Below are 24,552 nucleotides of genomic sequence, written 5' to 3'. Positions count from 1 at the left end.
CACAGACACCACCCTGAGGAAGACATTCAAACCAAGTCTGGGCGCATAACAAAAGCGCAGGCGGCTGATTTTTTTTTTTTTTTTTTCCCCCAGGATTCCACTCCACGCGCTTTTAATTTGCATAGGCCAACCCCTTTTTTGTTAGGCCACCCTCCCCTCACGGTCAAACGCGCTTCAGTACTAGGAAAGAGGCCAGAGGAGCACTGCTCCTACACCGCCCCCTCTACTACCCTCCCTAAATGAAAGGTCTTGCTTTAAGGCTGTGTGCACACGCTGCGGATTGGCCGCTACAGACACGCAGCAGTTTTAGCTGCGGTGTACAGTACCATTCATTTGAATGGGTAAAAAAAAACGCTGTGCCGACGCTGCGGAAAAAACCGCGCGGATTTGCTGCGGTTTTGAATCCGCAGAAAGAATTGCATGTCAATTCTTTCTGTGGAAAACGCTGCGGGTTCCTATCTCCACCATTGTGGAGATAGTGAATCCGCAGGACCAAACCGCAGGCAAAACCGCAGATAATCCGCAGGTCTTTGGACCTGCGGATTATCTGCGGTTTTTGCTAAATCCGTGCGGATTAATCCGCAGCGGAATCCGCAGCGTGTGAACGTGGCCTAACTCTCCTGGTGCCAGATATTGTAACCAGGAGGCGAGCATGGCCCACCTGTCTGCTCAGGCTCACTCAGCAGACTGAAGCTGAATACTACTGCGCAGCTGCTACAGACTGTGGGCTGCCCATTGTGACACGTGGTCCCATTGTGAGACGTGGTCGAACACATCCAAGCATTGTGTGCTATGAATGGCATGATTCCTATCACAGTGTTCCATGGATGGACACATCCTATTTACTGCAGGCAAGCAGCGCACCTAGCTGCTGCTGCTGCTGCTACAAGCCACTAGAATACCGTCCGTCTGTCAGACAGGTGGACGTAGGCAGAACATTCAAATAACTCGCCAGATAAATCGTTGCTTTTCCATTTTATTCATATATGAATTAATTCAAAATTGAACAGTAAATTTCAAAGTTGGAAGGCCACAAGAGGGGGACAATGTTTCAAAAATGAAGCGACATATCATTGCATGAGGGATGTGGTAGGAATTGAATGCTTGAATTAAGACTGGGGAAGTTCTGAGGCGAAGGGGCTGCAGGCCTTGTAGCAGGTGGGTGTGCAGAAATGTAGCTATCCAAAGCCAAACACATTACTGCAGCTTGTCACACCTATACCTACCAAACAGCAAAGGCCAAGATAGATCGTTATTTTACGGACACATTGAATACAGTGCAATGCCTCCCATATAGCGGTGAATAAGAGTAGTAGTAGTAGTAGTAGTAGTAGTAGTAGAAGAGTTGGTCAAGTTAAATCAAGGCTAAGGAATTGGAAATGTGCAACTTGGACCAAGAAAAACTAATTGCAGAGCGGCGACATTGGAAAAAAGCATTCAAATCATGCTTTGAAAACACTACTTGCTTATCCCGATTTCAATTCAATCTGTCTTTGGAAACCGCTTAAGAGAGTGAGTGCACCATTCCCAGAGAAACTGCCATACTGGGCTGATACGTGGAGTGAAGTGAGCAAGCTCTTTTTCCATCTCCCTGTTCTAAAAATCCATTTAATATATGGTCCCCAGATAGGGGACGTATCAGATATTAAACTGATAAGAACAGATACTACACTTGATCTTAGCCAAAAGGCCGAGAAGCGATAACCAGAAATGGTTTGCCGCTTGCAAGGCCACAGGGCTTAAGACAGGCACCCATTGTGGAGAATGACACAGACACCACCCTGAGGAAGACATTCAAACCAAGTCTGGGCGCATAACAAAAGCGCAGGCGGCTGATTTTTTTTTTTTTTTTTTCCCCCAGGATTCCACTCCACGCGCTTTTAATTTGCATAGGCCAACCCCTTTTTTGTTAGGCCACCCTCCCCTCACGGTCAAACGCGCTTCAGTACTAGGAAAGAGGCCAGAGGAGCACTGCTCCTACACCGCCCCCTCTACTACCCTCCCTAAATGAAAGGTCTTGCTTTAAGGCTGTGTGCACACGCTGCGGATTGGCCGCTACAGACACGCAGCAGTTTTAGCTGCGGTGTACAGTACCATTCATTTGAATGGGTAAAAAAAAACGCTGTGCCGACGCTGCGGAAAAAACCGCGCGGATTTGCTGCGGTTTTGAATCCGCAGAAAGAATTGCATGTCAATTCTTTCTGTGGAAAACGCTGCGGGTTCCTATCTCCACCATTGTGGAGATAGTGAATCCGCAGGACCAAACCGCAGGCAAAACCGCAGATAATCCGCAGGTCTTTGGACCTGCGGATTATCTGCGGTTTTTGCTAAATCCGTGCGGATTAATCCGCAGCGGAATCCGCAGCGTGTGAACGTGGCCTAACTCTCCTGGTGCCAGATATTGTAACCAGGAGGCGAGCATGGCCCACCTGTCTGCTCAGGCTCACTCAGCAGACTGAAGCTGAATACTACTGCGCAGCTGCTACAGACTGTGGGCTGCCCATTGTGACACGTGGTCCCATTGTGAGACGTGGTCGAACACATCCAAGCATTGTGTGCTATGAATGGCATGATTCCTATCACAGTGTTCCATGGATGGACACATCCTATTTACTGCAGGCAAGCAGCGCACCTAGCTGCTGCTGCTGCTGCTACAAGCCACTAGAATACCGTCCGTCTGTCAGACAGGTGGACGTAGGCAGAACATTCAAATAACTCGCCAGATAAATCGTTGCTTTTCCATTTTATTCATATATGAATTAATTCAAAATTGAACAGTAAATTTCAAAGTTGGAAGGCCACAAGAGGGGGACAATGTTTCAAAAATGAAGCGACATATCATTGCATGAGGGATGTGGTAGGAATTGAATGCTTGAATTAAGACTGGGGAAGTTCTGAGGCGAAGGGGCTGCAGGCCTTGTAGCAGGTGGGTGTGCAGAAATGTAGCTATCCAAAGCCAAACACATTACTGCAGCTTGTCACACCTATACCTACCAAACAGCAAAGGCCAAGATAGATCGTTATTTTACGGACACATTGAATACAGTGCAATGCCTCCCATATAGCGGTGAATAAGAGTAGTAGTAGTAGTAGTAGTAGTAGTAGTAGAAGAGTTGGTCAAGTTAAATCAAGGCTAAGGAATTGGAAATGTGCAACTTGGACCAAGAAAAACTAATTGCAGAGCGGCGACATTGGAAAAAAGCATTCAAATCATGCTTTGAAAACACTACTTGCTTATCCCGATTTCAATTCAATCTGTCTTTGGAAACCGCTTAAGAGAGTGAGTGCACCATTCCCAGAGAAACTGCCATACTGGGCTGATACGTGGAGTGAAGTGAGCAAGCTCTTTTTCCATCTCCCTGTTCTAAAAATCCATTTAATATATGGTCCCCAGATAGGGGACGTATCAGATATTAAACTGATAAGAACAGATACTACACTTGATCTTAGCCAAAAGGCCGAGAAGCGATAACCAGAAATGGTTTGCCGCTTGCAAGGCCACAGGGCTTAAGACAGGCACCCATTGTGGAGAATGACACAGACACCACCCTGAGGAAGACATTCAAACCAAGTCTGGGCGCATAACAAAAGCGCAGGCGGCTGATTTTTTTTTTTTTTTTTTCCCCCAGGATTCCACTCCACGCGCTTTTAATTTGCATAGGCCAACCCCTTTTTTGTTAGGCCACCCTCCCCTCACGGTCAAACGCGCTTCAGTACTAGGAAAGAGGCCAGAGGAGCACTGCTCCTACACCGCCCCCTCTACTACCCTCCCTAAATGAAAGGTCTTGCTTTAAGGCTGTGTGCACACGCTGCGGATTGGCCGCTACAGACACGCAGCAGTTTTAGCTGCGGTGTACAGTACCATTCATTTGAATGGGTAAAAAAAAACGCTGTGCCGACGCTGCGGAAAAAACCGCGCGGATTTGCTGCGGTTTTGAATCCGCAGAAAGAATTGCATGTCAATTCTTTCTGTGGAAAACGCTGCGGGTTCCTATCTCCACCATTGTGGAGATAGTGAATCCGCAGGACCAAACCGCAGGCAAAACCGCAGATAATCCGCAGGTCTTTGGACCTGCGGATTATCTGCGGTTTTTGCTAAATCCGTGCGGATTAATCCGCAGCGGAATCCGCAGCGTGTGAACGTGGCCTAACTCTCCTGGTGCCAGATATTGTAACCAGGAGGCGAGCATGGCCCACCTGTCTGCTCAGGCTCACTCAGCAGACTGAAGCTGAATACTACTGCGCAGCTGCTACAGACTGTGGGCTGCCCATTGTGACACGTGGTCCCATTGTGAGACGTGGTCGAACACATCCAAGCATTGTGTGCTATGAATGGCATGATTCCTATCACAGTGTTCCATGGATGGACACATCCTATTTACTGCAGGCAAGCAGCGCACCTAGCTGCTGCTGCTGCTGCTACAAGCCACTAGAATACCGTCCGTCTGTCAGACAGGTGGACGTAGGCAGAACATTCAAATAACTCGCCAGATAAATCGTTGCTTTTCCATTTTATTCATATATGAATTAATTCAAAATTGAACAGTAAATTTCAAAGTTGGAAGGCCACAAGAGGGGGACAATGTTTCAAAAATGAAGCGACATATCATTGCATGAGGGATGTGGTAGGAATTGAATGCTTGAATTAAGACTGGGGAAGTTCTGAGGCGAAGGGGCTGCAGGCCTTGTAGCAGGTGGGTGTGCAGAAATGTAGCTATCCAAAGCCAAACACATTACTGCAGCTTGTCACACCTATACCTACCAAACAGCAAAGGCCAAGATAGATCGTTATTTTACGGACACATTGAATACAGTGCAATGCCTCCCATATAGCGGTGAATAAGAGTAGTAGTAGTAGTAGTAGTAGTAGTAGTAGAAGAGTTGGTCAAGTTAAATCAAGGCTAAGGAATTGGAAATGTGCAACTTGGACCAAGAAAAACTAATTGCAGAGCGGCGACATTGGAAAAAAGCATTCAAATCATGCTTTGAAAACACTACTTGCTTATCCCGATTTCAATTCAATCTGTCTTTGGAAACCGCTTAAGAGAGTGAGTGCACCATTCCCAGAGAAACTGCCATACTGGGCTGATACGTGGAGTGAAGTGAGCAAGCTCTTTTTCCATCTCCCTGTTCTAAAAATCCATTTAATATATGGTCCCCAGATAGGGGACGTATCAGATATTAAACTGATAAGAACAGATACTACACTTGATCTTAGCCAAAAGGCCGAGAAGCGATAACCAGAAATGGTTTGCCGCTTGCAAGGCCACAGGGCTTAAGACAGGCACCCATTGTGGAGAATGACACAGACACCACCCTGAGGAAGACATTCAAACCAAGTCTGGGCGCATAACAAAAGCGCAGGCGGCTGATTTTTTTTTTTTTTTTTTCCCCCAGGATTCCACTCCACGCGCTTTTAATTTGCATAGGCCAACCCCTTTTTTGTTAGGCCACCCTCCCCTCACGGTCAAACGCGCTTCAGTACTAGGAAAGAGGCCAGAGGAGCACTGCTCCTACACCGCCCCCTCTACTACCCTCCCTAAATGAAAGGTCTTGCTTTAAGGCTGTGTGCACACGCTGCGGATTGGCCGCTACAGACACGCAGCAGTTTTAGCTGCGGTGTACAGTACCATTCATTTGAATGGGTAAAAAAAAACGCTGTGCCGACGCTGCGGAAAAAACCGCGCGGATTTGCTGCGGTTTTGAATCCGCAGAAAGAATTGCATGTCAATTCTTTCTGTGGAAAACGCTGCGGGTTCCTATCTCCACCATTGTGGAGATAGTGAATCCGCAGGACCAAACCGCAGGCAAAACCGCAGATAATCCGCAGGTCTTTGGACCTGCGGATTATCTGCGGTTTTTGCTAAATCCGTGCGGATTAATCCGCAGCGGAATCCGCAGCGTGTGAACGTGGCCTAACTCTCCTGGTGCCAGATATTGTAACCAGGAGGCGAGCATGGCCCACCTGTCTGCTCAGGCTCACTCAGCAGACTGAAGCTGAATACTACTGCGCAGCTGCTACAGACTGTGGGCTGCCCATTGTGACACGTGGTCCCATTGTGAGACGTGGTCGAACACATCCAAGCATTGTGTGCTATGAATGGCATGATTCCTATCACAGTGTTCCATGGATGGACACATCCTATTTACTGCAGGCAAGCAGCGCACCTAGCTGCTGCTGCTGCTGCTACAAGCCACTAGAATACCGTCCGTCTGTCAGACAGGTGGACGTAGGCAGAACATTCAAATAACTCGCCAGATAAATCGTTGCTTTTCCATTTTATTCATATATGAATTAATTCAAAATTGAACAGTAAATTTCAAAGTTGGAAGGCCACAAGAGGGGGACAATGTTTCAAAAATGAAGCGACATATCATTGCATGAGGGATGTGGTAGGAATTGAATGCTTGAATTAAGACTGGGGAAGTTCTGAGGCGAAGGGGCTGCAGGCCTTGTAGCAGGTGGGTGTGCAGAAATGTAGCTATCCAAAGCCAAACACATTACTGCAGCTTGTCACACCTATACCTACCAAACAGCAAAGGCCAAGATAGATCGTTATTTTACGGACACATTGAATACAGTGCAATGCCTCCCATATAGCGGTGAATAAGAGTAGTAGTAGTAGTAGTAGTAGTAGTAGTAGAAGAGTTGGTCAAGTTAAATCAAGGCTAAGGAATTGGAAATGTGCAACTTGGACCAAGAAAAACTAATTGCAGAGCGGCGACATTGGAAAAAAGCATTCAAATCATGCTTTGAAAACACTACTTGCTTATCCCGATTTCAATTCAATCTGTCTTTGGAAACCGCTTAAGAGAGTGAGTGCACCATTCCCAGAGAAACTGCCATACTGGGCTGATACGTGGAGTGAAGTGAGCAAGCTCTTTTTCCATCTCCCTGTTCTAAAAATCCATTTAATATATGGTCCCCAGATAGGGGACGTATCAGATATTAAACTGATAAGAACAGATACTACACTTGATCTTAGCCAAAAGGCCGAGAAGCGATAACCAGAAATGGTTTGCCGCTTGCAAGGCCACAGGGCTTAAGACAGGCACCCATTGTGGAGAATGACACAGACACCACCCTGAGGAAGACATTCAAACCAAGTCTGGGCGCATAACAAAAGCGCAGGCGGCTGATTTTTTTTTTTTTTTTTTCCCCCAGGATTCCACTCCACGCGCTTTTAATTTGCATAGGCCAACCCCTTTTTTGTTAGGCCACCCTCCCCTCACGGTCAAACGCGCTTCAGTACTAGGAAAGAGGCCAGAGGAGCACTGCTCCTACACCGCCCCCTCTACTACCCTCCCTAAATGAAAGGTCTTGCTTTAAGGCTGTGTGCACACGCTGCGGATTGGCCGCTACAGACACGCAGCAGTTTTAGCTGCGGTGTACAGTACCATTCATTTGAATGGGTAAAAAAAAACGCTGTGCCGACGCTGCGGAAAAAACCGCGCGGATTTGCTGCGGTTTTGAATCCGCAGAAAGAATTGCATGTCAATTCTTTCTGTGGAAAACGCTGCGGGTTCCTATCTCCACCATTGTGGAGATAGTGAATCCGCAGGACCAAACCGCAGGCAAAACCGCAGATAATCCGCAGGTCTTTGGACCTGCGGATTATCTGCGGTTTTTGCTAAATCCGTGCGGATTAATCCGCAGCGGAATCCGCAGCGTGTGAACGTGGCCTAACTCTCCTGGTGCCAGATATTGTAACCAGGAGGCGAGCATGGCCCACCTGTCTGCTCAGGCTCACTCAGCAGACTGAAGCTGAATACTACTGCGCAGCTGCTACAGACTGTGGGCTGCCCATTGTGACACGTGGTCCCATTGTGAGACGTGGTCGAACACATCCAAGCATTGTGTGCTATGAATGGCATGATTCCTATCACAGTGTTCCATGGATGGACACATCCTATTTACTGCAGGCAAGCAGCGCACCTAGCTGCTGCTGCTGCTGCTACAAGCCACTAGAATACCGTCCGTCTGTCAGACAGGTGGACGTAGGCAGAACATTCAAATAACTCGCCAGATAAATCGTTGCTTTTCCATTTTATTCATATATGAATTAATTCAAAATTGAACAGTAAATTTCAAAGTTGGAAGGCCACAAGAGGGGGACAATGTTTCAAAAATGAAGCGACATATCATTGCATGAGGGATGTGGTAGGAATTGAATGCTTGAATTAAGACTGGGGAAGTTCTGAGGCGAAGGGGCTGCAGGCCTTGTAGCAGGTGGGTGTGCAGAAATGTAGCTATCCAAAGCCAAACACATTACTGCAGCTTGTCACACCTATACCTACCAAACAGCAAAGGCCAAGATAGATCGTTATTTTACGGACACATTGAATACAGTGCAATGCCTCCCATATAGCGGTGAATAAGAGTAGTAGTAGTAGTAGTAGTAGTAGTAGTAGAAGAGTTGGTCAAGTTAAATCAAGGCTAAGGAATTGGAAATGTGCAACTTGGACCAAGAAAAACTAATTGCAGAGCGGCGACATTGGAAAAAAGCATTCAAATCATGCTTTGAAAACACTACTTGCTTATCCCGATTTCAATTCAATCTGTCTTTGGAAACCGCTTAAGAGAGTGAGTGCACCATTCCCAGAGAAACTGCCATACTGGGCTGATACGTGGAGTGAAGTGAGCAAGCTCTTTTTCCATCTCCCTGTTCTAAAAATCCATTTAATATATGGTCCCCAGATAGGGGACGTATCAGATATTAAACTGATAAGAACAGATACTACACTTGATCTTAGCCAAAAGGCCGAGAAGCGATAACCAGAAATGGTTTGCCGCTTGCAAGGCCACAGGGCTTAAGACAGGCACCCATTGTGGAGAATGACACAGACACCACCCTGAGGAAGACATTCAAACCAAGTCTGGGCGCATAACAAAAGCGCAGGCGGCTGATTTTTTTTTTTTTTTTTTCCCCCAGGATTCCACTCCACGCGCTTTTAATTTGCATAGGCCAACCCCTTTTTTGTTAGGCCACCCTCCCCTCACGGTCAAACGCGCTTCAGTACTAGGAAAGAGGCCAGAGGAGCACTGCTCCTACACCGCCCCCTCTACTACCCTCCCTAAATGAAAGGTCTTGCTTTAAGGCTGTGTGCACACGCTGCGGATTGGCCGCTACAGACACGCAGCAGTTTTAGCTGCGGTGTACAGTACCATTCATTTGAATGGGTAAAAAAAAACGCTGTGCCGACGCTGCGGAAAAAACCGCGCGGATTTGCTGCGGTTTTGAATCCGCAGAAAGAATTGCATGTCAATTCTTTCTGTGGAAAACGCTGCGGGTTCCTATCTCCACCATTGTGGAGATAGTGAATCCGCAGGACCAAACCGCAGGCAAAACCGCAGATAATCCGCAGGTCTTTGGACCTGCGGATTATCTGCGGTTTTTGCTAAATCCGTGCGGATTAATCCGCAGCGGAATCCGCAGCGTGTGAACGTGGCCTAACTCTCCTGGTGCCAGATATTGTAACCAGGAGGCGAGCATGGCCCACCTGTCTGCTCAGGCTCACTCAGCAGACTGAAGCTGAATACTACTGCGCAGCTGCTACAGACTGTGGGCTGCCCATTGTGACACGTGGTCCCATTGTGAGACGTGGTCGAACACATCCAAGCATTGTGTGCTATGAATGGCATGATTCCTATCACAGTGTTCCATGGATGGACACATCCTATTTACTGCAGGCAAGCAGCGCACCTAGCTGCTGCTGCTGCTGCTACAAGCCACTAGAATACCGTCCGTCTGTCAGACAGGTGGACGTAGGCAGAACATTCAAATAACTCGCCAGATAAATCGTTGCTTTTCCATTTTATTCATATATGAATTAATTCAAAATTGAACAGTAAATTTCAAAGTTGGAAGGCCACAAGAGGGGGACAATGTTTCAAAAATGAAGCGACATATCATTGCATGAGGGATGTGGTAGGAATTGAATGCTTGAATTAAGACTGGGGAAGTTCTGAGGCGAAGGGGCTGCAGGCCTTGTAGCAGGTGGGTGTGCAGAAATGTAGCTATCCAAAGCCAAACACATTACTGCAGCTTGTCACACCTATACCTACCAAACAGCAAAGGCCAAGATAGATCGTTATTTTACGGACACATTGAATACAGTGCAATGCCTCCCATATAGCGGTGAATAAGAGTAGTAGTAGTAGTAGTAGTAGTAGTAGTAGAAGAGTTGGTCAAGTTAAATCAAGGCTAAGGAATTGGAAATGTGCAACTTGGACCAAGAAAAACTAATTGCAGAGCGGCGACATTGGAAAAAAGCATTCAAATCATGCTTTGAAAACACTACTTGCTTATCCCGATTTCAATTCAATCTGTCTTTGGAAACCGCTTAAGAGAGTGAGTGCACCATTCCCAGAGAAACTGCCATACTGGGCTGATACGTGGAGTGAAGTGAGCAAGCTCTTTTTCCATCTCCCTGTTCTAAAAATCCATTTAATATATGGTCCCCAGATAGGGGACGTATCAGATATTAAACTGATAAGAACAGATACTACACTTGATCTTAGCCAAAAGGCCGAGAAGCGATAACCAGAAATGGTTTGCCGCTTGCAAGGCCACAGGGCTTAAGACAGGCACCCATTGTGGAGAATGACACAGACACCACCCTGAGGAAGACATTCAAACCAAGTCTGGGCGCATAACAAAAGCGCAGGCGGCTGATTTTTTTTTTTTTTTTTTCCCCCAGGATTCCACTCCACGCGCTTTTAATTTGCATAGGCCAACCCCTTTTTTGTTAGGCCACCCTCCCCTCACGGTCAAACGCGCTTCAGTACTAGGAAAGAGGCCAGAGGAGCACTGCTCCTACACCGCCCCCTCTACTACCCTCCCTAAATGAAAGGTCTTGCTTTAAGGCTGTGTGCACACGCTGCGGATTGGCCGCTACAGACACGCAGCAGTTTTAGCTGCGGTGTACAGTACCATTCATTTGAATGGGTAAAAAAAAACGCTGTGCCGACGCTGCGGAAAAAACCGCGCGGATTTGCTGCGGTTTTGAATCCGCAGAAAGAATTGCATGTCAATTCTTTCTGTGGAAAACGCTGCGGGTTCCTATCTCCACCATTGTGGAGATAGTGAATCCGCAGGACCAAACCGCAGGCAAAACCGCAGATAATCCGCAGGTCTTTGGACCTGCGGATTATCTGCGGTTTTTGCTAAATCCGTGCGGATTAATCCGCAGCGGAATCCGCAGCGTGTGAACGTGGCCTAACTCTCCTGGTGCCAGATATTGTAACCAGGAGGCGAGCATGGCCCACCTGTCTGCTCAGGCTCACTCAGCAGACTGAAGCTGAATACTACTGCGCAGCTGCTACAGACTGTGGGCTGCCCATTGTGACACGTGGTCCCATTGTGAGACGTGGTCGAACACATCCAAGCATTGTGTGCTATGAATGGCATGATTCCTATCACAGTGTTCCATGGATGGACACATCCTATTTACTGCAGGCAAGCAGCGCACCTAGCTGCTGCTGCTGCTGCTACAAGCCACTAGAATACCGTCCGTCTGTCAGACAGGTGGACGTAGGCAGAACATTCAAATAACTCGCCAGATAAATCGTTGCTTTTCCATTTTATTCATATATGAATTAATTCAAAATTGAACAGTAAATTTCAAAGTTGGAAGGCCACAAGAGGGGGACAATGTTTCAAAAATGAAGCGACATATCATTGCATGAGGGATGTGGTAGGAATTGAATGCTTGAATTAAGACTGGGGAAGTTCTGAGGCGAAGGGGCTGCAGGCCTTGTAGCAGGTGGGTGTGCAGAAATGTAGCTATCCAAAGCCAAACACATTACTGCAGCTTGTCACACCTATACCTACCAAACAGCAAAGGCCAAGATAGATCGTTATTTTACGGACACATTGAATACAGTGCAATGCCTCCCATATAGCGGTGAATAAGAGTAGTAGTAGTAGTAGTAGTAGTAGAAGAGTTGGTCAAGTTAAATCAAGGCTAAGGAATTGGAAATGTGCAACTTGGACCAAGAAAAACTAATTGCAGAGCGGCGACATTGGAAAAAAGCATTCAAATCATGCTTTGAAAACACTACTTGCTTATCCCGATTTCAATTCAATCTGTCTTTGGAAACCGCTTAAGAGAGTGAGTGCACCATTCCCAGAGAAACTGCCATACTGGGCTGATACGTGGAGTGAAGTGAGCAAGCTCTTTTTCCATCTCCCTGTTCTAAAAATCCATTTAATATATGGTCCCCAGATAGGGGACGTATCAGATATTAAACTGATAAGAACAGATACTACACTTGATCTTAGCCAAAAGGCCGAGAAGCGATAACCAGAAATGGTTTGCCGCTTGCAAGGCCACAGGGCTTAAGACAGGCACCCATTGTGGAGAATGACACAGACACCACCCTGAGGAAGACATTCAAACCAAGTCTGGGCGCATAACAAAAGCGCAGGCGGCTGATTTTTTTTTTTTTTTTTTCCCCCAGGATTCCACTCCACGCGCTTTTAATTTGCATAGGCCAACCCCTTTTTTGTTAGGCCACCCTCCCCTCACGGTCAAACGCGCTTCAGTACTAGGAAAGAGGCCAGAGGAGCACTGCTCCTACACCGCCCCCTCTACTACCCTCCCTAAATGAAAGGTCTTGCTTTAAGGCTGTGTGCACACGCTGCGGATTGGCCGCTACAGACACGCAGCAGTTTTAGCTGCGGTGTACAGTACCATTCATTTGAATGGGTAAAAAAAAACGCTGTGCCGACGCTGCGGAAAAAACCGCGCGGATTTGCTGCGGTTTTGAATCCGCAGAAAGAATTGCATGTCAATTCTTTCTGTGGAAAACGCTGCGGGTTCCTATCTCCACCATTGTGGAGATAGTGAATCCGCAGGACCAAACCGCAGGCAAAACCGCAGATAATCCGCAGGTCTTTGGACCTGCGGATTATCTGCGGTTTTTGCTAAATCCGTGCGGATTAATCCGCAGCGGAATCCGCAGCGTGTGAACGTGGCCTAACTCTCCTGGTGCCAGATATTGTAACCAGGAGGCGAGCATGGCCCACCTGTCTGCTCAGGCTCACTCAGCAGACTGAAGCTGAATACTACTGCGCAGCTGCTACAGACTGTGGGCTGCCCATTGTGACACGTGGTCCCATTGTGAGACGTGGTCGAACACATCCAAGCATTGTGTGCTATGAATGGCATGATTCCTATCACAGTGTTCCATGGATGGACACATCCTATTTACTGCAGGCAAGCAGCGCACCGAGCTGCTGCTGCTGCTGCTACAAGCCACTAGAATACCGTCCGTCTGTCAGACAGGTGGACGTAGGCAGAACATTCAAATAACTCGCCAGATAAATCGTTGCTTTTCCATTTTATTCATATATGAATTAATTCAAAATTGAACAGTAAATTTCAAAGTTGGAAGGCCACAAGAGGGGGACAATGTTTCAAAAATGAAGCGACATATCATTGCATGAGGGATGTGGTAGGAATTGAATGCTTGAATTAAGACTGGGGAAGTTCTGAGGCGAAGGGGCTGCAGGCCTTGTAGCAGGTGGGTGTGCAGAAATGTAGCTATCCAAAGCCAAACACATTACTGCAGCTTGTCACACCTATACCTACCAAACAGCAAAGGCCAAGATAGATCGTTATTTTACGGACACATTGAATACAGTGCAATGCCTCCCATATAGCGGTGAATAAGAGTAGTAGTAGTAGTAGTAGTAGTAGTAGTAGAAGAGTTGGTCAAGTTAAATCAAGGCTAAGGAATTGGAAATGTGCAACTTGGACCAAGAAAAACTAATTGCAGAGCGGCGACATTGGAAAAAAGCATTCAAATCATGCTTTGAAAACACTACTTGCTTATCCCGATTTCAATTCAATCTGTCTTTGGAAACCGCTTAAGAGAGTGAGTGCACCATTCCCAGAGAAACTGCCATACTGGGCTGATACGTGGAGTGAAGTGAGCAAGCTCTTTTTCCATCTCCCTGTTCTAAAAATCCATTTAATATATGGTCCCCAGATAGGGGACGTATCAGATATTAAACTGATAAGAACAGATACTACACTTGATCTTAGCCAAAAGGCCGAGAAGCGATAACCAGAAATGGTTTGCCGCTTGCAAGGCCACAGGGCTTAAGACAGGCACCCATTGTGGAGAATGACACAGACACCACCCTGAGGAAGACATTCAAACCAAGTCTGGGCGCATAACAAAAGCGCAGGCGGCTGATTTTTTTTTTTTTTTTTTCCCCCAGGATTCCACTCCACGCGCTTTTAATTTGCATAGGCCAACCCCTTTTTTGTTAGGCCACCCTCCCCTCACGGTCAAACGCGCTTCAGTACTAGGAAAGAGGCCAGAGGAGCACTGCTCCTACACCGCCCCCTCTACTACCCTCCCTAAATGAAAGGTCTTGCTTTAAGGCTGTGTGCACACGCTGCGGATTGGCCGCTACAGACACGCAGCAGTTTTAGCTGCGGTGTACAGTACCATTCATTTGAATGGGTAAAAAAAAACGCTGTGCCGACGCTGCGGAAAAAACCGCGCGGATTTGCTGCGGTTTTGAATCCGCAGAAAGAATTGCATGTCAATTCTTTCTGTGGAAAACGCTGCGGGTTCCTATCTCCACCATTGTGGAGATAGTGAATCCGCAGGACCAAACCGCAGGCAAAACCGCAGATAATCCGCAGGTCTTTGGACCTGCGGATTATCTGCGGTTTTTGCTAAATCCGTGCGGATTAATCCGCAGCGGAATCCGCAGCGTGTGAACGTGGCCTAACTCTCCTGGTGCCAGATATTGTAACCAGGAGGCGAGCATGGCCCACCTGTCTGCTCAGGCTCACTCAGCAGACTGAAGCTGAATACTACTGCGCAGCTGCTACAGACTGTGGGCTGCCCATTGTGACACGTGGTCCCATTGTGAGACGTGGTCGAACACATCCAAGCATTGTGTGCTATGAATGGCATGATTCCTATCACAGTGTTCCATGGATGGACACATCCTATTTACTGCAGGCAAGCAGCGCACCTAGCTGCTGCTGCTGCTGCTACAAGCCACTAGAATACCGTCCGTCTGTCAGACAGGTGGACGTAGGCAGAACATTCAAATAACTCGCCAGATAAATCGTTGCTTTTCCATTTTATTCATATATGAATTAATTCAAAATTGAACAGTAAATTTCAAAGTTGGAAGGCCACAAGAGGGGGACAATGTTTCAAAAATGAAGCGACATATCATTGCATGAGGGATGTGGTAGGAATTGAATGCTTGAATTAAGACTGGGGAAGTTCTGAGGCGAAGGGGCTGCAGGCCTTGTAGCAGGTGGGTGTGCAGAAATGTAGCTATCCAAAGCCAAACACATTACTGCAGCTTGTCACACCTATACCTACCAAACAGCAAAGGCCAAGATAGATCGTTATTTTACGGACACATTGAATACAGTGCAATGCCTCCCATATAGCGGTGAATAAGAGTAGTAGTAGTAGTAGTAGTAGTAGTAGTAGAAGAGTTGGTCAAGTTAAATCAAGGCTAAGGAATTGGAAATGTGCAACTTGGACCAAGAAAAACTAATTGCAGAGCGGCGACATTGGAAAAAAGCATTCAAATCATGCTTTGAAAACACTACTTGCTTATCCCGATTTCAATTCAATCTGTCTTTGGAAACCGCTTAAGAGAGTGAGTGCACCATTCCCAGAGAAACTGCCATACTGGGCTGATACGTGGAGTGAAGTGAGCAAGCTCTTTTTCCATCTCCCTGTTCTAAAAATCCATTTAATATATGGTCCCCAGATAGGGGACGTATCAGATATTAAACTGATAAGAACAGATTTTTTTTTTTTTAATTTGGCTATCCCCAACATAGGGATAAAACCGTTTATTTAAAATTTTAACAGATTACAAAGATTAAAACAAATATAATTCAAAATAAATCAATGAAACTTATACAATTCAAAGGGGAGATCACATCAAATTATCAGGTTCCATTGGTCGACAAGCCATTTTTTGGATACATGTACATTTTGTTTTTTGTCCATTAAATAGTAGGTGTACATATCACATAAGCAAAGTTCTAAAACATTGTCCACTGAAAAAGCATCTTGATTAAAAACAGCAATATTTCGTGCTTTCCAGAGAGCTGACTTGGCGCAGTTGACTGTCTTCCAAGCCATTATTTGCTGGTCCATGGTGGGGCATTCCATAAGTCCATATAGCACCGTTTTATAATTAAAGTCCTTGAGGTCTGCCACTCTTTCCAGCAGGGGGAGCAGTCTTCTCCAGAGGTCTTTAGCAAATTTACATGACCACAATAGATGTTCCACTGTTTCCTCATCCTGGCATCCGACTCTTGGGCAGATGGCAGACCTCACAAATCCTCTTCTGTATTGGAATGCCCGGCAAGGAAGACAGCTGTGCGCGCAACTCCAAGCCAGATCTCTCTGTACATTAAAAAGATTAAAACCATTAATCATTTTCCAGATAGATGTAGATTCTTCATCATCATATCTTTCAATATTGCATATTTCCTCATTTTTTCGTATCTCTTTAATTAGTTTTTTACTGTCTTTTAATTCCTCTATTTTCTTATTCCCTAAATTAAAATCCGACACTATTTTCCTTAAAATCATATAATGCGCTGGCAAGTTAAAAGCATAGGGAGCAGATAAATTAACTTTATACCATCCAAGATTCCTCATAAAAAAACCAGTATTAAAACGCATAAAAAAGGACCAATAGTGGGTCTTAAAAAAGGCATTAAAACAGTAAACGAAAAAATGGATTAAAAGAAACCTATTAAAATCTGGGAAATCTTTACCACCTTTCGGTTTTGCTTTCATCACAATTTCTCTTTTCAGCTTCTCCATTTTTGAGTTCCAAAAGAAAGTAAAACAAGTTTTAGTTATCTTTTTCAAAACATTAACCGGTGGGGGGAAAACCATACTGAGATACAGTAACAGTGGTAAAATCACCATTTTTAAAATCAATACTTTACCCTCCATCGTAAGTTTTCTCATGTTCCACATACATATTTTCGTATTTATTTTCTGAGTAATTGCTTCCCAACTATTATATCCATCATTTTTTTCCGTGAATAATACACCTAAAATGGTAATGGATTCAGTTATGTCAACGGGTACATCATGTAAAACCATCCCCCCAACACTTAAAATATTACATTTGTTAAAATTAATTTTAAAACCAGAGGCTGAGCAGAAAGTTTGCACTTGATGAAGGGCTTTCGTCAGGGATGGAGCATCACGACATAAAACTGCTACATCATCCATGTAACCTACGACCTTAGCCTCCAAACCACCGCTTCCAGGCAAAGGTATTCCACATATCTGGTTATTTCGGCGTAATGCACATAACATCGGTTCCAGCGCACAAATAAAAAGTAGGGGGGACAGGGGGCATCCCTGCTTTACCCCAGACTTTAAGGGTATATCTTGTGTCTTAAAACCATTAACTAAAATCTTACTTGTACAATCTTTGTAAAATGCTTTAAGAGAAAATAAAAAACCTTCCGGTATGCCCATTTTTTCTAAAACTTTAAAAAGATAAAAATGTGAGACACGATCAAATGCTTTTTCAAAGTCGATAGATAAAATCGCCATTTTCCCCTTTCGATCTTTCACATCCTCAATACAGTCTTTCACTAAATTCAGATTATCCCATATACTACGCCCCGGCACCCCACACACTTGATTAGAATGTATAATATTGCTGATGACTCCTTTTAGACGATTTGCACAGATTTTAGCCATTATTTTATAATCACAATTTAGGAGTGTTATCGGTCTCCAGTTTTCTAATTTTGATTTATCGCCTTTTTTATACAAAAGGGAGACTTCACCTTTCTTCCAAGAATTTAATAAAACCTTACTGGTAAAAACTTCAGTAAACAAATAAAACAAATCATCTTTTAAAATATCATAAAAACATACATAAAATTCAATTGGGATACCATCAGAACCGGGGACTTTGCCTTTTTTAAAACTTTTTATGGTTTTTAAAATCTCTTGTTCTGTTAATGGGTGTAATAAAAATTCTTGTGATGAGGGATCTAAAACAGCTGTTATTTCTTGCAGGGAGTCTTCCATTAGTTTTTCATCTATAATTTTTTCATTGAAAAGAGTAGTAAAAAAAACCTCAACTTTCCCCAACATCTGTTTTATATTATTTTCTCCATCTATATAGTCAATTATTACTTTTTCTTTTTTATTTTTCCTAAAAAAATATCTAGAACATTTTTCATTTTCTTCTATGTGCTGTATTCTAGAACGGAAAATTATCTCTTTCCCTTTTTGTTCTAGCCATTTTGAAATCTCTTCTTTTAAGGTTGAAATATCATGTTGCACATCTATCCCATTATCTCTAAGTTTAAATAACATTTGTAAGCGGGTATTTAAAATTCTATATTCTTCATATTTTTCTTTGGCTTTAAAAAGACTCTTTTTAATAAAAAAATTCCTTATTTTAACTTTCATTCTGTCCCACCATACACTTATAGAAATATTTGGACTTCTTTCTTTTTTACATTTTCTATAAAACTCGGTAAAATCTGATAAAATCTGCGGGTCAGTTAAAAGGGACACGTTCATTTTCCAGCTTTTCTTACCACATTTTTTGTTTTCATTTACTTTTATGCTAAAAGATAAAAGTTTATGGTCTGAAAATAAATTAGTTAAAACTTCACATTTTGCAGGTATTGTTTTATCTGAACCGAAGATAAAATCAATTCTAGAGCTACAATTAGAATTGCTCCAGGTGAAACCGGCTTCCTCCGGGCTGCCTCTATTACACTCTTTATATATATCAATTAGCTTAGCATCTGTCACTATATCATGCAGCATACCTGAGGTTTTATCGTAGTTCCTGCTGACAGAGCTGGAACGCCGGTTTTCACCTTTAAAAATACAATTAAAATCGCCTGCTAAGATAAAAGGTTCAGAGTTATTAATAAATAATGGTAAAAGATCAAGCATTTCGGCTCTTTCATTTTTTTCTGGAGAGCCATAAAAATTTAAAAACTGCCATTTAATACCATTAATAAAAGCCTTAACTAATAAAATACGACCTGGTAAAATTTCTTGAATAAAATCTATTAAAACGTTCCCTTTAAAAAGTATGGCGACCCCTGCTGATCCCGTAGCATTAGATCCGGACCAGACAGATGGCCCACACTTCCACTCATCCTTATATTTTTTGTATGAAATTTCATGTGGGATATTGCATTCCTGCAAAAATAAAACAGATGCAGTAAAACATGTAAGAAAATTAAAAAGAGCAATTCTCCTTGTTTTAGATTTTATGCCTCTCACATTGAAGGAAATGCCCTTGAGTTCAGCCATCATTAAAAGTATAGGAAGTTTGTTTAAATTTTTTAGAGCAACGGAGTTACCTATCCAACAAACCTGATCAGACCACTGGGCTTTCGCCTCCCTCTTCATCCGATGATACCGTCAGCAGTGTATCCGAGGAGGAGGAAAGATTACCACTTTTAGAAAGACCCGACGCTACAGCCACATAGCTCGGGGAGGGTACTGGCAGAACCTGCTGGGTCTCCATTGGCTGGCCATTTAAATCCTCATCAGGTGGGTCTCCAAGGGGCTCCGCCGCCCCTGTTTGACCTTTAGAAGGTCGTCTTATAGGGGGAGGTTGCGCACAAGGCAGAGCCTCTGAGTCTTCAGAGGCAGCAAGATCCCGGCCCCCAACCGCCGTTACAGCAGGGACCAAGACCTCTGGGGGCCCAGTGTCCACACCCCCTTCCGGAGATGTGTCCATCCGGTCCCCACCTGCCACCTCCTCAGACTCACCCTTTTTTTTCTTTTTCTGCGAAACCACCACTGTCCACTCCGCGCCCTCTGCCTTAGGAGACCCAGGCTGGGTATGTGCCTCGGTGTCGACCTTTGGCCTGTCCCTCTTGGTCTTAGCAACCATACCCCTCTGTTCTTTCTCAGCCATCCTCTTGGACTGCCGCTGCTCCTGCAGCCAAGATTTGGAAACTGGTGGGTTACCTGTCATAGACTCTGGAGAGTTGTCACTCTGTGTTGCGCCCTTCGTCCCTCCAGAGGCTCCAGGTTGTTGTTCCTCCTCCTGAGGGGTGGTCTGATCTTTTGGTTTTTGCCAGGATGTCTTGGACTTCTCCTTCTGCTCGTCTTCCCGAAACCTGTGGGGGCAAGAAAAATAAAAATGACCTGGAGTCTGGCAGAAACTACATTTTTTTTCCTTTGGGCATTCCTTCGTCTCATGGTTTTCGCTAGCACAGTTCCTACAGGAGACAAGACAATTCTCTTTTGAATGGCCGTAGCGTCCACAATTTCTGCAGTATACCGGCATCCCAGAAAAGAAAAAATCCCCATTTGTTTGTCCAATTTTAAAACGGGCTGGGGGGAGCCGCACACCACCTGGAATATTTGGATCTCTGATACATGTTACCAAGAATTTCCATTTCGATGTCCATATATTGAATTCATTAAGTATTTTGCCAATACATTTTACGCTCTTAAAGTATACTGCTAAAAAGGACATAATTTCTGGGGCAGATACAAATGGTGAAAAAACTTTAACAATTACCAGCTTTACCTCATCCAGGACGTGCTCTACAATTTGTATTCCTTTCAGAACAGGACTATCCTCCACACGTCTAACTCTCGCCAATACATCTCTAAAAATACCTTCTTCCGTGAATGTTATATCATAATCCCCTCGTCGGGGATAGTCCTGTATGGATAAAATCTCTTTCCTCTGGACGTGGAGGAGGGTTCCGAGCACGTCCTGGACTACATATCCCAAATTCCTGGTGTCTGAGCCACCTGCATTAAAGTGGACCCTAATGGTATTTTTTAGCCTCGCATAAGGAGGCACGAGGTTGGGGTCAACCTCCATGGTACGCAACAGGGTTTGCAAATTGCAAGCGTTTGCAATCTGCGCTCCCAGTGTTTTGTAGACAAAAACCAACTGGGAGCTGGGGGATCGCAACTCGTTACCCTGGGACTAAGCCCTCCCCCCAATAGCAACAGGCGGGTGAAGCCCACCGAAGTGGACGATCCCGCCAGGCCAAGGAGAGGGGTACCCGAGTGCCCTTCGACCAAGATCTCCTGCAATAAAGCACTTGATCTTAGCCAAAAGGCCGAGAAGCGATAACCAGAAATGGTTTGCCGCTTGCAAGGCCACAGGGCTTAAGACAGGCACCCATTGTGGAGAATGACACAGACACCACCCTGAGGAAGACATTCAAACCAAGTCTGGGCGCATAACAAAAGCGCAGGCGGCTGATTTTTTTTTTTTTTTTTTCCCCCAGGATTCCACTCCACGCGCTTTTAATTTGCATAGGCCAACCCCTTTTTTGTTAGGCCACCCTCCCCTCACGGTCAAACGCGCTTCAGTACTAGGAAAGAGGCCAGAGGAGCACTGCTCCTACACCGCCCCCTCTACTACCCTCCCTAAATGAAAGGTCTTGCTTTAAGGCTGTGTGCACACGCTGCGGATTGGCCGCTACAGACACGCAGCAGTTTTAGCTGCGGTGTACAGTACCATTCATTTGAATGGGTAAAAAAAAACGCTGTGCCGACGCTGCGGAAAAAACCGCGCGGATTTGCTGCGGTTTTGAATCCGCAGAAAGAATTGCATGTCAATTCTTTCTGTGGAAAACGCTGCGGGTTCCTATCTCCACCATTGTGGAGATAGTGAATCCGCAGGACCAAACCGCAGGCAAAACCGCAGATAATCCGCAGGTCTTTGGACCTGCGGATTATCTGCGGTTTTTGCTAAATCCGTGCGGATTAATCCGCAGCGGAATCCGCAGCGTGTGAACGTGGCCTAACTCTCCTGGTGCCAGATATTGTAACCAGGAGGCGAGCATGGCCCACCTGTCTGCTCAGGCTCACTCAGCAGACTGAAGCTGAATACTACTGCGCAGCTGCTACAGACTGTGGGCTGCCCATTGTGACACGTGGTCCCATTGTGAGACGTGGTCGAACACATCCAAGCATTGTGTGCTATGAATGGCATGATTCCTATCACAGTGTTCCATGGATGGACACATCCTATTTACTGCAGGCAAGCAGCGCACCTAGCTGCTGCTGCTGCTGCTACAAGCCACTAGAATACCGTCCGTCTGTCAGACAGGTGGACGTAGGCAGAACATTCAAATAACTCGCCAGATAAATCGTTGCTTTTCCATTTTATTCATATATGAATTAATTCAAAATTGAACAGTAAATTTCAAAGTTGGAAGGCCACAAGAGGGGGACAATGTTTCAAAAATGAAGCGACATATCATTGCATGAGGGATGTGGTAGGAATTGAATGCTTGAATTAAGACTGGGGAAGTTCTGAGGCGAAGGGGCTGCAGGCCTTGTAGCAGGTGGGTGTGCAGAAATGTAGCTATCCAAAGCCAAACACATTACTGCAGCTTGTCACACCTATACCTACCAAACAGCAAAGGCCAAGATAGATCGTTATTTTACGGACACATTGAATACAGTGCAATGCCTCCCATATAGCGGTGAATAAGAGTAGTAGTAGTAGTAGTAGTAGTAGTAGTAGAAGAGTTGGTCAAGTTAAATCAAGGCTAAGGAATTGGAAATGTGCAACTTGGACCAAGAAAAACTAATTGCAGAGCGGCGACATTGGAAAAAAGCATTCAAATCATGCTTTGAAAACACTACTTGCTTATCCCGATTTCAATTCAATCTGTCTTTGGAAACCGCTTAAGAGAGTGAGTGCACCATTCCCAGAGAAACTGCCATACTGGGCTGATACGTGGAGTGAAGTGAGCAAGCTCTTTTTCCATCTCCCTGTTCTAAAAATCCATTTAATATATGGTCCCCAGATAGGGGACGTATCAGATATTAAACTGATAAGAACAGATTTTTTTTTTTTTTTAATTTGGCTATCCCCAACATAGGGATAAAACCGTTTATTTAAAATTTTAACAGATTACAAAGATTAAAACAAATATAATTCAAAATAAATCAATGAAACTTATACAATTCAAAGGGGAGATCACATCAAATTATCAGGTTCCATTGGTCGACAAGCCATTTTTTGGATACATGTACATTTTGTTTTTTGTCCATTAAATAGTAGGTGTACATATCACATAAGCAAAGTTCTAAAACATTGTCCACTGAAAAAGCATCTTGATTAAAAACAGCAATATTTCGTGCTTTCCAGAGAGCTGACTTGGCGCAGTTGACTGTCTTCCAAGCCATTATTTGCTGGTCCATGGTGGGGCATTCCATAAGTCCATATAGCACCGTTTTATAATTAAAGTCCTTGAGGTCTGCCACTCTTTCCAGCAGGGGGAGCAGTCTTCTCCAGAGGTCTTTAGCAAATTTACATGACCACAATAGATGTTCCACTGTTTCCTCATCCTGGCATCCGACTCTTGGGCAGATGGCAGACCTCACAAATCCTCTTCTGTATTGGAATGCCCGGCAAGGAAGACAGCTGTGCGCGCAACTCCAAGCCAGATCTCTCTGTACATTAAAAAGATTAAAACCATTAATCATTTTCCAGATAGATGTAGATTCTTCATCATCATATCTTTCAATATTGCATATTTCCTCATTTTTTCGTATCTCTTTAATTAGTTTTTTACTGTCTTTTAATTCCTCTATTTTCTTATTCCCTAAATTAAAATCCGACACTATTTTCCTTAAAATCATATAATGCGCTGGCAAGTTAAAAGCATAGGGAGCAGATAAATTAACTTTATACCATCCAAGATTCCTCATAAAAAAACCAGTATTAAAACGCATAAAAAAGGACCAATAGTGGGTCTTAAAAAAGGCATTAAAACAGTAAACGAAAAAATGGATTAAAAGAAACCTATTAAAATCTGGGAAATCTTTACCACCTTTCGGTTTTGCTTTCATCACAATTTCTCTTTTCAGCTTCTCCATTTTTGAGTTCCAAAAGAAAGTAAAACAAGTTTTAGTTATCTTTTTCAAAACATTAACCGGTGGGGGGAAAACCATACTGAGATACAGTAACAGTGGTAAAATCACCATTTTTAAAATCAATACTTTACCCTCCATCGTAAGTTTTCTCATGTTCCACATACATATTTTCGTATTTATTTTCTGAGTAATTGCTTCCCAACTATTATATCCATCATTTTTTTCCGTGAATAATACACCTAAAATGGTAATGGATTCAGTTATGTCAACGGGTACATCATGTAAAACCATCCCCCCAACACTTAAAATATTACATTTGTTAAAATTAATTTTAAAACCAGAGGCTGAGCAGAAAGTTTGCACTTGATGAAGGGCTTTCGTCAGGGATGGAGCATCACGACATAAAACTGCTACATCATCCATGTAACCTACGACCTTAGCCTCCAAACCACCGCTTCCAGGCAAAGGTATTCCACATATCTGGTTATTTCGGCGTAATGCACATAACATCGGTTCCAGCGCACAAATAAAAAGTAGGGGGGACAGGGGGCATCCCTGCTTTACCCCAGACTTTAAGGGTATATCTTGTGTCTTAAAACCATTAACTAAAATCTTACTTGTACAATCTTTGTAAAATGCTTTAAGAGAAAATAAAAAACCTTCCGGTATGC

At 44.4% G+C, this 24,552-nt stretch overlaps 10 non-coding genes across 10 annotated transcripts; all 10 read right to left on the bottom strand.

The window, feature by feature from the left end:
- Positions 1 to 1,511: 1,511 nt before the first annotated feature.
- LOC141078611 (U2 spliceosomal RNA) lies at positions 1,512 to 1,702 on the bottom strand. The gene has a single exon (XR_012227999.1). It is a non-coding gene; the product is annotated as a U2 spliceosomal RNA (small nuclear RNA).
- Positions 1,703 to 3,279: 1,577 nt separating this feature from the next.
- On the bottom strand, positions 3,280 to 3,470 carry LOC141078609 (U2 spliceosomal RNA). Its single transcript, XR_012227997.1, has one exon. It is a non-coding gene; the product is annotated as a U2 spliceosomal RNA (small nuclear RNA).
- A 1,577-nt stretch (positions 3,471 to 5,047) lies between these two features.
- On the bottom strand, positions 5,048 to 5,238 carry LOC141078608 (U2 spliceosomal RNA). The gene has a single exon (XR_012227996.1). It is a non-coding gene; the product is annotated as a U2 spliceosomal RNA (small nuclear RNA).
- Positions 5,239 to 6,815: 1,577 nt separating this feature from the next.
- On the bottom strand, positions 6,816 to 7,006 carry LOC141078607 (U2 spliceosomal RNA). The gene has a single exon (XR_012227995.1). It is a non-coding gene; the product is annotated as a U2 spliceosomal RNA (small nuclear RNA).
- A 1,577-nt stretch (positions 7,007 to 8,583) lies between these two features.
- On the bottom strand, positions 8,584 to 8,774 carry LOC141078606 (U2 spliceosomal RNA). Its single transcript, XR_012227994.1, has one exon. It is a non-coding gene; the product is annotated as a U2 spliceosomal RNA (small nuclear RNA).
- Positions 8,775 to 10,351: 1,577 nt separating this feature from the next.
- On the bottom strand, positions 10,352 to 10,542 carry LOC141078605 (U2 spliceosomal RNA). Its single transcript, XR_012227993.1, has one exon. It is a non-coding gene; the product is annotated as a U2 spliceosomal RNA (small nuclear RNA).
- A 1,571-nt stretch (positions 10,543 to 12,113) lies between these two features.
- Positions 12,114 to 12,304, bottom strand: LOC141078604 (U2 spliceosomal RNA). Its single transcript, XR_012227992.1, has one exon. It is a non-coding gene; the product is annotated as a U2 spliceosomal RNA (small nuclear RNA).
- A 1,577-nt stretch (positions 12,305 to 13,881) lies between these two features.
- On the bottom strand, positions 13,882 to 14,072 carry LOC141078603 (U2 spliceosomal RNA). The gene has a single exon (XR_012227991.1). It is a non-coding gene; the product is annotated as a U2 spliceosomal RNA (small nuclear RNA).
- Positions 14,073 to 15,649: 1,577 nt separating this feature from the next.
- On the bottom strand, positions 15,650 to 15,841 carry LOC141078658 (U2 spliceosomal RNA). The gene has a single exon (XR_012228043.1). It is a non-coding gene; the product is annotated as a U2 spliceosomal RNA (small nuclear RNA).
- Positions 15,842 to 22,694: 6,853 nt separating this feature from the next.
- LOC141078659 (U2 spliceosomal RNA) lies at positions 22,695 to 22,888 on the bottom strand. Its single transcript, XR_012228044.1, has one exon. It is a non-coding gene; the product is annotated as a U2 spliceosomal RNA (small nuclear RNA).
- Between the last annotated feature and the right edge of the window lie 1,664 nt (positions 22,889 to 24,552).

Source organism: Dendrobates tinctorius, unplaced genomic scaffold (assembly GCF_039654945.1).
Source record: "Dendrobates tinctorius isolate UK_male_01 unplaced genomic scaffold, ASM3965494v1 ptg000584l, whole genome shotgun sequence".
Classification (NCBI taxonomy): Eukaryota; Metazoa; Chordata; class Amphibia; order Anura; family Dendrobatidae; genus Dendrobates; species Dendrobates tinctorius.
Note: the sequence above shows the minus strand (reverse complement) of the source record. Positions and strands in the feature narration are given on the sequence as shown.